Raw genomic sequence first — 8,878 nt, forward strand, 5'->3', positions numbered from 1 at the left:
CCAAGAAAACATACAAAGATGTGGTAAATTTATTGTGGGGTATGGCCCAGCCAATGAAGCAGGTAAATACCACCATCCACAACAGCCACAAACCACAAAAAACATCTTGGGTAAGTACCCACAAAAATAAAAGTAGAGTATGACAAAACATTTTAAATGTTTATAGAAATAAATCAAAGAGGACACCAGAAGATGATATTTAGATCACTAAATTGCCTAATCATTAGAGAAGCTTCCCATAGCATCTGATGGGTGCAGAGATCCACTGTCAAGCATTAGGTGGAGATCAGGGAATTCCTTGGGATATGTGGAGAAATGATTATAGGAATAAGAGGGGTCAGGATACCAGGAAATCACAGTCTACAGAGTCAACTCATCAAGGCTTTTAGGTGTTCATTAATATAGAAGCAACAACCACAGAGCCCCTGTGGGTCTGTACTAGGCCCTCTACATTCATGATATAGTTGTGAAGCAAGGGGTTTGTGTTGTCTTCCTACCAGTGGGAATGGGGTTGTCTAAAACTCTTTTGACTGTTTGTGGAACCATTTTCCTACTAGTGGATTACTACATACTGTCTTGTTATTAAAGTATATGTTTGGGTTTGTTGCATCTTGTTATGTTCCAGGATTCAGTTTGATTATTTTCCTGAGTAATTTTGCATCAATGTTCATAAGAGAAATAAGTCTGAAGTTCTATTTCTCTGTTGAGTCTTTATATGATTTAGGTGATGCTATGAACTGTGGTAGAACTATGAAACCACAGGGTCGCTGTCGAATCAGAGAATGAGTTTGGCAGTGTTCCTTATCTTTCCATTTTCTGAAAGAAAGCAACATACATTGAGTTAGTTCTTTGAAACTCTAGTAGAATTCTGTGTTAAATTAAATTGACCATTGACTTTCTATTTTCTTATTTGGGAGATTTTTAATGACTGCTTCTATTTCTTTAGTGTTACTGGGCTGTCTAAAGTGTTTATGTGTAATTGATTTAACATTCATAATTGATATCTTCTAGAAAACTCTTTTTTCGTTAAGATTTTCCAATTTTGCAGAGTACAGGATTTTTTTTCTTTTTAGATATTTTCTTTATTTACATTTCAAATGCTCTCCTGAAAGTTCCCTATACCCTCCCCCTGCCCTGCTCAACTACCCACCCACTCCCTCTTCTTGGGCCTGGTGTTCCCCTGTACTGGGGCATATAAAGTGTATAAGACCAAGGGGCCTTATCCAATAGTGTCTGAATTTGGTGGCAGATTATAGGATGGATGCCCGTGTGGGGTAGTCTCTGGATGGTCCATCCTTTCATCTTAGCTCCAAACTTTGCCTCTGTAACTCCTTCATTGGGTAACTTGTTCCTTATTCTAAGGAGGAATGAATAATCCACACTTTGGTCTTCCTTCTTCTTGATTTTCTTGTGTTTTGCAAATTATAGCTTGGCTATTCTAAGTTTCTTGGTTAATATCCACTTATCAGTGAGTGCATGTCAAGTGACTTCTATTGTTATTGGGTTACCTCACTCGGGATGATATCCTCCAACTCCATCCATTTGCCTAAGAATTTCATAAATTCATTGTTTTTAATAGCTGAGTAGTACTCCATTTTGTAAAGATGCCACATTTTCTGTATCCATTCCTCTGTTGAGGGACATCTGGGTTCTTTCCAGCTTCTGGCTATTATAAATAAGGCTGCTATGAACATAGTGCAGAATGTGTCCTTATTACAAGTTGGAACATATTCTGGGTATATGCCCAGAAGAGGAATTGCTGGATCTAGTGGTAGTACTAAGTCCAATTACCTGAGGAAATTCCATACTGATTTCCAGAGTGGTTGTACAAGCTTGAAATCCCACCAGCAACGGAAGATTATTCCTCTTTCTCCACATCCTCGCCAGCATCTGCTCTCACATGAACTTTTTATCTTAGCCATTCTGTCTGGAGTGAAGTGGAGTCATAGGGTTGTTTTGATTTGCATTTCCCTGATGATCAAGGATGTTGAACATTTTTCCAGGTGCTTCTCAGTCCTTCAGTATTCCTTAGTTGATAATACTTTGTTTAGCTCTGTACCCCATTTTTAATGGGGTTATTTGAATTTCTGGAGTCCAGCTTCTTGAGCTCTTTGTACGTATTGGATATTACTCCCCTATCATATTTAGGATTAGAAAACATCCTTTCCGAATCTGTTGGTGGTCTTTTTGTCTTATTGACAGTGTCTTTTGCCTTAAAGAAGCTTTGCAAATTTTTGAGGTCCCATTTGTCAATATTTGATCTTACAGCATAAGCCATTGCTGTTCTGTTTAGGAATCCTACCCCCACCACACCCCGTGCCCATATCTTTAAGGCTTTTTCCTACTTTCTTCTCTATAAATTTCAATATCTCTGGTTTTATGTCGATCCACTTAGACTTGAGCTGTGTACAATGAGATAAGAATGGATCAATTTGCATTCTTCTACATGATAACCACCAGTTGTGCCAGCACCATTTGTTGAAAATGCTGTCTTTCTTCCACTGGATAGTTTTGGCTCCCTTGTCAAAGATCAAGTGACCATCAGCATGTGGGCTCGTTTCTGGGTCTTCAATTCTATGGCATTGGTACACCTGTCTGTCACTGTATCAGTACATGCAGTTTTTAATCACAATTGCTCTGTAGTATAGCTTGATGTCAGGCATGGTGATTTCACCAGAGGTTCTTTATCATTGAGAATAGTTTTTGCTATCCTAGGTTTTTTGTTATTCCAGATGAATTTGAAAATTGCCCTTTCTAACTCATTGAAGAATTGAGTTGGAATTTTGATGGGGATTGCATTGAATCTGTAGATTGCTTTCGGCAGGATAGCCATTTTTACTATATTAATCATGGCAATCCATGAGCATGGGAGAGCTTTCGATCTTCTGAGATCTTCTTCTATTTCTTTCTTCAAAGACTTTAAGTTCTTACCTACAGATCTTTTACTTCCTTAGTTAAAGTCACACCAAGATATTTTAGATTATTTGTGACTATTGTGAAGTGTATTGTTTACCTAATTTCTTTCTCAGCTTGTTTATCCTTTGTGTAGAGAAAGGCCATTGACTTGTTTGTGCTAATTTTATATCCAGCTACTTCACCAAAGCCGTTTTTCAGGTTTAGGAGTTCTCTGGTGGAATTTTTAGGGTCACTTATATATATTATCCTTTCATCTGCAAAAAGTGATATTTTGACTTCATCTTTTCCAATTTGTATCCCCTTGATCTCCTTTTGCTGTCGAATTGCTCTGGCTAGGACTAAAAGTACAATGTTGAATAGGTATGGGGAGAGTGGACAGCCTTGTCTAGTTCCTGATTTTAGTGGGATTGCTTCAAGCTTCTCACCATTTACTTTGATGTTGGCTACTGGTTTGCTAGATTCCTTTTATCATGTTTAGGTGTGGGCCTTGAATTCCTGACCTTTCCAAGGCTTTTACCATGAATGGGTGTTGAATCTTGTCGAATGTTTTTCCAAATCTAAGGAGATGATCATGTCTTTTTTGTCTTTGAGTTTGTTTATATAATGGATTACATTGATGGGTTTCTGTAAATTAAACCATCCCTGCAACCCTGGAATAAAACCTACTTGGTCAGGATGGATGATTGCTTTAATATGTTCTTGGATTCGGTTAGCAAGAATTTTATTGAGTATTGTTGCATTGATATTCATAAAGCAAATTGGTCTGAAGTTCTCTATCTTTGTTGGATCTTTCTGTGGTTTAGGTATCAGAATAAACGTGGCTTCATAGAATGAGTTGGGTAAAGTTCCTTCTACTTCTATTTTGTGGAATAGTTTGTGCAGAACTGGAATTAGATCTTCTTTGAAGGTCTGGTAGAACTCTCCACTAAACCCATCTGGTCTTGGGCTTTTTTTTTTTTTTTTTTTTTTTTTTTTTTTTTTTTTTTTTTTTTTTTTGGTTGGGAGACTATTAATGACTGCTTCGATTTCTTTAGGGGATATGGGACTGTTTAGATCGTAAACTTGATCCTGATATAACTTTGGTACCTGGTATCTGTCTAGAAATTTGTCCATTTCGTCCAGGTTTTCCAGTTTTGTTGAGTATAGCCTTTTGTAGAAGGATCTGATGGTGTTTTGGATTTCTTCAGGATCTGTAGTTATGTGTTTCTTTTCATTTCTGATTTTTTAATTAGGATGATGTCCCTGTGCCCTCTAGTGAGACTAGCTAAGGGTTTATCTATCTTGTTGATTTTCTCAAAGAGCCAACTCCTCATTTGGTTAATTCTTTTAATAGTTCTTCTTGTTTCCACTTGGTTGATTTAGCCCCTGAGTTTGATATTTTCTGATGTCTACTCCTCTTGGGTGAATTTTCTTCCTTTTTTTCTAGAGCTTTTAGATGTGTTGTCAAGCTGCTAGTGTGTGCTCTCTCCAATTTATTTTTGGAGGCACTCAGAGCTATGAGTTTCCCTCTTAGAAATGCGTTCATTGTGTCTCATAGTTTTGGGTATGTTGTGGATTCATTTTCATTAAACTCTAAAACGTCTTTAATTTCTTTCTTTATTCCTCCCTTGTCCTAGGTATCATTGAGAAGAGTGTTATTCAGTTTCCACGTGAATGTTGGCTTTCCATTATTTATGTTGTTATTGAAGATCAGCCTTAGTCCATGGTGTTCTGATAGGATGCATGGCATATTTTCAATATGTTTGTATCTGTTGAGGCCTGTTTTGTGACCAATTATTTGGTTAACTTTGGAGAAGGTCCCGTGAGGTGCTGAGAAGAGGATATATCCTTTTGTTTTAGAATAAAATGTTGTGTAGATATCTGTTAAGTCCATTTGTTTCATAACTTCTATTAGTTTCACTGTGTCCCTGTTTAGTTTCTGCTTCCACGATCTGTCCATTGATGAAAGTGGTGTGTTGAAGTCTCCCACTATTACTGTGTGAGGTGCAATGTGTGCTTTGAGCTTTACTAAAGTGTCTTTAATGAATGTGGCTGCCCTTGCATTTGGAGCATAGATATTCAGAATTGATAGTTCTTCTTGGAGGATTTTACCTTTGATGAATATGATGTGTCCCTCCTTGTCTTTTTTGATAACTTTTGGTTGGAAGTAGATTTTATTCGATACCAGAATGGCTACTCCAGCTTGTTTCTTGAGGCCATTTGCTTGCAAAATTGTTTTCCAGGCTTTCACTCTGACGTAGTATCTGTCTTTTTCCCTGAGATGGGTTTCCTGTAAGCAGAAGAATGTTGGGTCCTGTTTGTGTAGCCAGTCTGTTAGTCTATGTCTTTTTATTGGGGCTTGAGTCCATTGATATTAAGAGATATTAAGGAAAAGTAATTGTTGCTTCCTTTTATTTTTGTTGTTAGAGTTGACCTTCTGTTCCTGTGGCAGTCTTATTTTTGGTTTGTTGAGGGATTAATTTCCTGCTTTTTCTAGGGTGTGATTTCCGTCCTTGTATTTTTTTTGTTGTTGTTGTTGTTTTTTTTTTTTTTTTTTTCTGTTATTATTCTTTGAAGGGCTGGATTCGTGGAAAGATAACATGTGAATTTGGTTTTGTTGTGGAATAGTTTGGTTTCTCCATCTATGGTAATTGAGAGTTTGGCTATGTATAGTAGCCTGGGCTGGCATTTGTGTTCTCTTAGTGTCTGTATAACATCTGTCCAGGCTCTTCTGGCTTTCATAGACTCTGGTGAAAAGTCTGGTGTAATTCTGATAGGCCTGCCTTTATATGTTATTTGACCTTTCTCGCTTACTGCTTTTAATATTCTATCTTTATTTAGTGCATTTGTTGTTCTGATTATTATGTGTCAGGAGGAATTTCTTTTCTGGTCCAGTCTATTTGGTGTTCTGTAGGCTTCTTGTATGATCATGGGCATCTCTTTCCTTAGGTTTGGGAAGTTTTCTTCTATTATTTTGTTGAAGATATTTGCTGGCCCTTTAAGTTGAAAATCTTTGTTCTCATCAACTCCTATTATCCATAGGTTTAGTCTTCTCATTGTGTCCTGGATTTCTTGGATGTTTTGAGTCAGGATTCCTTTCATTTTTGTATTTTCTTTGATTGTTGTGCCGATGTTCTCTATGGAATCTTCTGCACCTGAGATTCTCTCTTCCATCTCTTGTATTTTTTGCTTATGCTCACATCTTTGGTTCCAGATTTCTTTCCTAGGGTTTCTATCTCCAGCGTTGAGTCACTTTGGGTTTTCTTTATTGTGTCTACTTCCCTTTTTAGGTCTAGTATGGTTTTGTTCATTTCTATCACCTTTTTGGATGTGTTTTCCTGTTTTTCTATAAGGACTTGTACCTGTTTGTTTGTGTTTTCCTGTTTTTCTTTAAGGACTTGTAACTCTTTAGCAGTGCTCTCCAGTATTTCTTTAAGTGAGTTGTTAAAGTCCTTCTTGATGTCCTCTACCATCATCATGACATATGCTTTTAAATCTGGGTCTAGATTTTCGGTTGTGTTGGGGTGCCCAGGACTAGGTTGTGTGGGAGTGCTACGTTCTGATGATGGTGAGTGGTCTTGATTTCTGTTAGTAGGATTCTTACGTTTGCCTTTCACCATCTGGTAACCTCTGAGGCTAGCTGTTATAGTTGTCTCTGGTTAGAGCTTGTTCCTCAGGTGACTCTGTTAGCCTCTATCAGCAGACCTGGAAGGCTAGCTCTCTCCTTAGTTTCAGTGGTTAGAGTATTCTCTGCAGGCAAGCTCTCTTCTTGCAGGGAAGGTGCCCAGATATCTGGTGTTCAAACCTGCCTCCTGACAGAAGTTGTTATCTACTCACCAGAGGTCTTAAGATCCCTTGGAGGGTCCTGTGCAGACCTTGGGGGTCTCCAGATACTCTGCGCAAAAGGAACCCCGGTGCTGGTGTGCACCAGAAGGGACTTGTGACCCTGATTTGCCGGCTTTTCTGCTTCTCTAATTACGGCAGTATCAGATCCCGCAAGATAGGATTGGAGCAGACGCTGTGTTCCACTCACCAGAGGTCTTTAGATACCATGGGGGGCAATGTGGGGGTCCTTGCGGGTGTCCGGAGACACTGTGAGCAAGGTACCCCGGTGCTGGTATGGACAGGAAGGGAATTGTGACCCTGATCAGGCTGTTTTTTCTGCTTCCCTAATTAAGGCAGTCTCAGGTCCCTCGTGATTGGATTGGAGTAGATGGTTTGTTCCACTCATCACAGGTCTTAAGATCCCGTGGGGGATCCTGTGGGGGTCCTTGCAGGTGTTCGGAGACTCTGTGGGCAAGGAACCCCGGTGCTGGAGTGGACCAGCAAGGCCACCAGTAGCTTTCTTGAAACATATAACCTACGTTGCTTCTGGAGGTATTGTTAATGCTAAGGGTCCCTGATACCATCAGAATAATGTGAAGTTCAAGTTCAATAGTGTTGCCTATTTTCATGTTGAATTAAATATTCTGGTATATGTTATTTTGAAAACATATCTATTGTGGTACCAGACACCGGTATATGTTCATGTTACTTCAGGCCTCCAGCATTCATGCCAGTAATACCTGATGCCATTTGGGACAATATTGATATGAGGGTGTCCAACAGTCAACGGAATTATTACAGATGTATGTTATCCATTTTTCTGCTCAATTTGTGCGAAGATTCTTACCATCTATAATAATTTTGATGTCACTATGTATCCTGCCTCTTGAATTACCTTGATGTCTCTGATTCTTCTTGGCAACAGACTTCACTTTGTATGCCAGATGCCTGTTGTCATAGGCATCCAGGTCAGGGGTGAATCTTACTCCCACTTTAGACTAATTAATGACACCAGAGACCTCAAAGCAAAGTGAATCTGGCTCCCAATTTAGATTAATTAATGACACCAGAGACCTCAAAGCAAAGTGAAGCTTGCTTTTACTTTGGACTAATTAATGACATCAGAGATCCCAAAGGACATATAGTCATTCATCCATGATGTCACTGGTAACCATGTTGAGATTTGTCGTCAGAGTTTGTAGCAGGAATGGTGTAGCAACAAGTGTTAACTTTGAAGAGGTCCATGACATCTGAGATGCCCCAATCATAAATGTCTATTGTGAAAATCATTGTCAGTACTGCTGCCTAAGTTTATAATGACAAAAGATCTGTGTACTGTTATTGAAGTTCCCTTTGATGTCAGTGATCACATCTGAATGCTGAAGCTATGCTGATATCATTGCTGTTTGCTGTGATAAGCAAGCATAATGGAATCTATTACATGAAGTACCTATTACTAATGGAGACCCTGGTAATCGTTATGAGCAGTGTTGCTTCTGGAGAAACTGCTGAATTCCAAGGTAAATGCTGATACACAATGCCATATTGAGGTAAGTGTTGTTATCTGACACTGGATAGAAAATTGATGTCTGAGATCCTACCCACCACAGGAAGTTCTGTTGATGTCCCTGATGCATTCATGTAGCTCCTGATGTGAAACATGTATGGTATTTTCATTATTATGATTCTACGTGTAAAAAAAAAAAAAAGAAAACTATGTTGATGCCAGTGATGTGTGCTGTGATCAGCAATTTTGATGGAGTCCAAGTTTGATTTTATTCCTATTGCTAATGGAAACCCTACTGGTGGCTATGATCTGTGCTACTGCTTGAAAGTATAATGAACCTCAAGGTCCACAATAATGCCCAAGTTTATTTTGAGGGAAGTATTCTTATCTGGTTCTGGAGATCAGATTAAAATGTGGAAACCTACCTGCAACAGGATCATCAGTTGGTATTTCTAATGAATGTGTGTAGCTCACAACATCTAACATGTGATAAATATTGATACTTGTGATCCTGCTGGATACCTGAAGCTACTTTGAAGTCAGTGATGCAGCTATGACCAGCAATCATGATGGGGTCTTTTATTCCTGTTGCTAATTGAGACCCAGGTGATGGCTAAGATCTGTGTTGTTTCTTGAGAACCTGATGAATTC

The sequence above is a fragment of the Mus musculus genome, chromosome X (assembly GCF_000001635.26).
Source record: "Mus musculus strain C57BL/6J chromosome X, GRCm38.p6 C57BL/6J".
Classification (NCBI taxonomy): Eukaryota; Metazoa; Chordata; class Mammalia; order Rodentia; family Muridae; genus Mus; species Mus musculus.